This window comes from Amblyraja radiata, chromosome 30, assembly GCF_010909765.2.
Source record: "Amblyraja radiata isolate CabotCenter1 chromosome 30, sAmbRad1.1.pri, whole genome shotgun sequence".
Taxonomy (NCBI): domain Eukaryota; kingdom Metazoa; phylum Chordata; class Chondrichthyes; order Rajiformes; family Rajidae; genus Amblyraja; species Amblyraja radiata.
Window position 1 is genome coordinate 1,410,834 of NC_045985.1, and position 6,700 is coordinate 1,417,533.

A 6,700-nucleotide genomic window follows, 5' to 3' on the forward strand; every position below is an offset into this window, starting at 1 on the left:
TAATTCCCGCTATTAGGACTTTCAGAACTTGCTGTTGTTTCAAGTCCCTGGCCATGCCATGTTTTCAAATACACTGGTTAATACTGGGAACATTCAGTGTTTTGCAGTTCCCTGATGGTAAGTGTCTTCCAATAGGTTTTCTTGCACCCCATGTGCACTAGGGGTATGTTCTGCACCCCTCTTCAGGTTCAGCCCAGAATTGACCCCCAAAACTCCCCTCTGACGAGGGAGAAACACTGTGCAGCCCTACAAGAGGTACTGCTGTAGGACTTACTAGCTGCCCCCTGTGACTATTCTCCATCTCCCGGAGCCTGCCACTTACCTGCTCCAACAGCCGCTCCAGCTGGCTCCGATGCTCTGGGGCGCTGGCCACCTCATGGTCACTGGCCGTCGCGGCTGCTCCTGAAGCCGCTACTCCTGAAGCGGCTCCTGCTTCAGTTCCCGCAGTCAGCCCAGGATTGACCCTCCGTGCTCCCCTCTGATGAGGGAGAACACTGTGCAGCCCCACAAGAGGTACTGCTGTGGGGCTTACTACCTGCCCACTGTGGCTAGCCTCCATCTCCCGGAGTCTGCCACTTTGGAGTATTTCCTCCTGCAGCCGCTCCAACCGGCTCCAATGCTCACGGGCACTGGCCGTCGCGGCTGCTTGAAGCTGTTCCTCCTGCAGCCGCTCCAACCGGCTCCAATGCTCACCGGCACTGGCCGTCGCGGCTGCTTTGTTCCCCGCTCCCAGCCGCTCCAATCGGCTCCAATGCTCACGAGCACTGTCCACTCGCGGCTGCTCCTGAAGCCGCTCCAACCGGCTCCAATGCTCACGGGAGATTAGCGTGCCTTTGGCTGCTGCTGCCGGCTGCCCGCAACTCCGCGGTTCTCCCCCGCCAGCTTTTCGGCAGCCTTCGTGGATCTGGTCCATGTCTCCACCTGTAAGGTAAGTGGAAGGGACGCAGAGTCTCCTTACCTGCTGTTCCGGACTTTTAAATTCTCGAACGCAGAGTCGCCTTACCTGCTGTTCCCGACTTTCAACTTTTGCCGCTAAGGGAACGTCGTTCCCCCTGCTGTGACTCGTTGCAATGCGCGTAACGATAATACACGCATGCGTCCTGGCGGGGTTCTTCACGTAGTCACTCACATGACTCCGAAGTAAAATCAGTATGTTTAAGAAGGAACTGCAGATGCTGGAAAATTGAAGGTGGACAAAAATACTGGAGAAACTCAGCGGGTGGGGCAGCATCTATGGAGCGAATGAAATAGTCTGAAGAAGGGTCTCGACCCGCAAAGTTGCCTATTTCCTTCGCTCAATAGATGCTGCCTCACCCGCTGAGTTTCTCCAGCATTTTTGTTTACATCCACAGTCAGTACCCCGTTCCAGCCTTCTCCCCATATCCCTTGACCCTCTCTTTCTCTCTTTCTCTCGAGAGGGAGAGGGACAGGAAGGGAGAGGGACAGAGAGAGAGGGAGGGGGCAGGAGACAGAGGGGTGAAGGGAGGTGGGAAGAGATTTGTGTGGAGGGAGGGAGAGGGAGAAGGGGGGGGGGGGGGAAGAGAGGAAGGCAGGAGGGGGTGAGGCAGGGGGTGGGGGGGGAGGGAGACAGGAAGCCAAAGGACCCTGGGGTTCCAGAGACAGCATTTTGTAAACAGGTGGAGGTGTGTGTGTGTGTGTGTGGAAACAGCTGTTGGAGGAAGTGGTTGAGGCTGGAACAATAACAACATTTGAAAGGCATTTGGATAGGCAAATTGATAGGGAAAGCATGGAGGGGATATGGGCCAATGAGACTAGTGTAGATGGGGCGTCTTGTTGGTATGGGCGAGTTGGGCCGAAGAGCCTGTTTCCGTGCTGCCCGACACTATGGAGAAGATGCTGGGTGGTCCAATGTCCACCTCTACCCAGTTGCCCCCCTAGCCCCCTGTGTGTGTGGGAGCTTGTTGTGTTGCGATTTTCTTAAACTCTGTGTAGGGATTTGTGCCCATTGTCAGCCCTCTGTGTGGCAGAATAATGGCAGTATGATGTGGATAAATGTGAGGTTATCCACTTTGGTGGTAAAAACAGGAAAGCAGACTATTATTTGAATGGTGGCCGATTAGGAAAAGGGGAGATGCAACGAGACCTGGGTGTCATGGTACACCAGTCATTGAAAGTAGGCATGCAGGTGCAGCAGGCAGTGAAGAAAGCGAATGGTATGTTAGCATTCATAGCAAAAGGATTTGAGTATAGGAGCAGGGAGGTGCTACTGCAGTTGGACAGGGTCTTGGTGAGACCACACCTGGAGTATTGCGTACAGTTTTGATCTCCTAATCTGAGGAAATACATTCTTGTCATAGAGGGAGTACAGAGAAGGTTCACCAGACTGATTCCTGGGATGGCAAGACTTTCATATGAAGAAAGACTGGATAAACTCGGCTTGTACTCGCTAGAATTTAGAAGATTGAGGGGGGATCTTATAGAAACTTACTAAATTCATAAGGGGTTGAACAGGCTAGATGCAGGAAGATTATTCCCGATGTTGGGGAAGTCCAGAACAAGGGGTCACAGTTTAAGGATAAGGGGGAAATCTTTTAGGACCGAGATGAGAAAAACATTTTTTACACAGAGAGTGGTGAATCTGTGGAATTCTCTGCCACAGAAGGTAGTTGAGGCCAGTTCATTGGCTATATTTAAGAGGGAGTTAGATGTGGCCCTTGTGGCTAAAGGAATCAGGGGGTATGGAGAGAAGGCAGGTACAGGATACTGAGTTGGATGATCAGCCATGATCATATTGAATGGCGGTGCAGGCTCGAAGGGCCGAATGGCCTACTCCTGCACCTATTTTCTATGTTTCTATGTTAAGTGGGTGGTAAATGATGCTACAGGAACGCTGCTCCCGTTCTTCCCCCTCCATGCCCGTCCCACACGGCTGCTGGTGATGTAACGGAGCCGCTAGACCAGTCCTGGCCTGTCCCGATGGAATGAGGCTGTAATACCATCATTCCAATCTCTCACCACAATTGGACCCAGGAATTCTGCCTCAGGGCAGTGAAAGACTTCTTGGTTGTGGGAGGGAGGGAGGGAGGGAGGAGGGGGGTTAGTTTTACCTGTGGACTATCTGCGCTGAGGTGGTGAGGTGATAATAATAATAATAATAATAATAATAATAATAATACATTTAATTTATGGGAGCATTTCAGAACACACAAGGAAACCTTACAGTTAAAACAAGCAAATTACAAATATATACATGAAATGAAACAAAAACAACGTATCCATGAATTTGACAGAGAGTGGAGTTACGTGGGATAGGCCAGGGTGAAGAGGTGAGTTTTGAGGGAGGTTTTAAAGGTGGGGAGAGATTCTATGGTACGGATGGATTGTGGGATAGTTCCAGAGGTGAGGGGCAGAATGGCTGAAGGCTCTGAACCCCATCGTGGACAGGCGGGAAGATGGAGCGGAGAGCAGGGAGGAAGAAGTGGTTTGGAGAATTCGGGATGGAGTGTAAGGCTGGAGGAGTTTAGGGAGGTATGGAGAAGAGAAATTGTGGAGGGCTTTGACAGTGAGGAGGAGAATCTTAAACCCAATGTGGTATTGGACAGGGAGCCAGTGCAGTTGTTTGAGGATGGGAATGATGTGTTTGGTGGATGGGGTGGGATCTGGTGATAATGCAGGCAGCTGAGTTCTGGACCCATTGGAGTTTATGGATGGAGTTGTGGTGTGAACCAGAGAGGAGAGATTTACAATAATCAATACAGGAGGTGGTGACGAGGGTGTGGGTGAGATTAGCAGCGGTGTTAGGTGTGAGTGATGGATGAAGGCGGTGGATAGTGCGTAGGTGGAAGGAAGCAGACCCAGTCAGATTATTGATGTGTTTTTCAAAAGAAACTTGTGCCATCAGAGACTTGTCAAGCCAAGTTTATTCGCCACATACACATACGACATGTGCAGGGAAATGAAAAGTGGCCATGCTCGCGGACTTTGTGCAAAAAGACAGAATGGAACAGAATCACATATTCTTTTACATATTAAATATTGTGGGCGGAAGGAAAAAGGGAAAAAAAACAGCAATTAAAAATAAAAGCAGTAGAATGTTTCAGTAAAGTTAGTCCCTTGTGAGATATGGTGTTTACAGTCCTAATGGCATCTGGGAAGAAACTCCTTCTCAACCTCTCCGTTCTCACAGCATGGCACCGGAGGCGTTTGCCTGACCGTAGCAGCAGGAACAGTCCGTTGCATGGGTGGAAGTGGTCTCCCATGATCTTATTGGCTCTGGAGTTGCGCCTCCTGATGTATAGTTCCTGCAGAGGGGCGAGTGAAATTCCCTTAGTGCGTCGGGCCGAACGCACTACTCTCTGCAGAGCCTTCTTGTCCTAGCAGTTCCCAAACCAGATGGTGATATTTCCGGACAAGATGCTTTCCACAGCCGCTGAGTAGAAGCACTGGAGGATCCTCGGAGACACTCTGAATTTCCTCAATTGCCTGAGGTGGTAAAGGCACTGCCTTGCTTTACTCACGAGTGCTGAGGCGTGTGATGTCCATGTCATATCCTCAGAGATGTGGACTCCCAGATATTTAAAACAGCTCCCCCTATCCACAGTATCCCCATTTATCCTCAATGGTGTGTACGTCCTCGGATGATGTGCCCTCCTAAAGTCCACGATCAGTTCCTTAGTTGTTTGATGTTCAAGAGGAGGCTGTTGTCCTGACACCAGAGTGCCAGATCAGCCACCTCCTCCCGGTAGGCCTTCTCATCGTTGTCTGAGATCAGGCCCACCACCACAGTGTCATCAGCAAACTTGATTATTGAGTTGGAGCTGAACCTAGCCACACAGTCATGTGTGTACAGTGAGTACAATAGGGGACTGAGGACGCAACCCTGGGGGGATCCTGTGCTCAGGGTGAGGGACTTCGATGTATTCCCTCCCATCTTGACTACCTGGGGCCTGGTGGTGAGAAAGTTCAGGACCCAGGCACACAGGGGAGTGTTGAGCCCCAATTCCAGCAGCTTCTCGGCCAGTCTGGTGGGGATCTGTTACTGTGGTCTGTTACTGAGCCACACAAGGACGTCTCCAAGTTCCCAGCCCAGACATGAAGGCAGTGACAGGCCCAGACAGCTGCAGTTGGTGTCAGTTCCTGGAGGAATGCAGAGCATGGAGCAAGAACACTGAGGAAAGGGATGGGGAGGGAGAGAGCAGGATTAAGGAGAATCCCGTGTAGCAAGGAACTGTAGATGCTGGTTTAAATTGAAGATAGACACAACATTTGAGTATAGGTGTACAGGAGTATATGAGTATAGGAGTAAAGAGGTTCTTCTGCAGTTGTACAAGGCTCTGGTGAGACCACATCTGGAGTATTGTGTACAGTTTTGGTCTCCTAATTTGAGGAAGGACATCCTTGTGATTGAGGCAGTGCAGCGTAGGTTCACGAGATTGATCCCTGGGATGGCGGGACTGTCATATGAGGAAAGATTGAAAAGACTAGGCTTGTATTCACTGGAGTTTAGAAGGATGAAGTGGGATCTTATAGAAACATATAAAATTATAAAAGGACTGGACAAGCTAGATGCAGGAAAAATGTTCCCAATGTTGGGCGAGTCCAGAACCAGGGGCCACAGTCTTAGAATAAAGGGGAGGTCATTTAAGACTGAGGTGAGAAAACACTTTTTCACCCAGAAAGTTGTGAATTTGTGGAATTCCCTGCCACAGAGGGCAGTGGAGGCCAAATCACTGGATGGATTTAAGAGAGAGTTAGATAGAGCTCTTGGGGCTAGTGGAGTCAAAGGATATGGGGAGAAGGCAGGCACGGGTTATTGATTGTGGACGATCAGCCATGATCATATTGAATGGCGGTGCTGGCTCCAAGGGCCGAATGGCCTCCTCCTGCACCTATTTTCTATGTTTCTATGTTTCCGTGTTCCTTAACTACATCGGGAGCCAGAGGGTGGGCATGGAATGAGTGGGGGTCTCGGTGACCGGAGGGGTGGTCTACGTGTGCAGCCAGGGATGTGTGTGAGGTCCTGAGTATTTACCAAGGAGAAGGTGGGGAGTGACCGTGAGTTTGAGACGGGAGGTGGTGATTGCCTAGAGCAGATTGAGGAGGTGTTAGATATCTTGGCATGTGTGAGGATGGACCTCTCCCTTGTCTCTTCCACCCGGAGAGAGACGGGTGGGAAACATTCACTGACAGCATCCGCCCAGCTACACCGTGGCCTGATATGTCCATGGAGATGGGATAGGTAGAGGTGGATGCCCAATGGATGTGGTGCCCTAATTTGAGGAAGGACGTTCTTGCTATTGAGGGAGCCCAGCGTAGATTCACCAGTTTAATTCCCGGGATGGCGGGACTGTCATATGCTGAGAGAATGGAGCGGGTACACTCTGGAGTTTAGAAGGATGAGAGGGCATCTCATTGAAACATATAAGATTGTTAAGGGTTTGGACACACTAGAGATGTTCCTGATGTTGGGCCTTGCATCCGTGGTCAGGAAATTGCTGGTGAACATCTTGAGGGATGGGACTTGTGTCGATTTGAAAAGGCAGCGGGACGGTCGGCAAGCCTGCGTGCGAGGACATTCTGGCTCACTAATTTAGTTTAGATTAGTTTACCGACGGGGTGGGCTGGCCCTACAGCCCACTGAGTCTGCGCCAACCAGAGATCACCGTTCACAGTAGTTCTGTGTTATCCCACTTTCTCATCCACTCCCTACACAGTAGAGACAACATACAGAAGGCTTAGT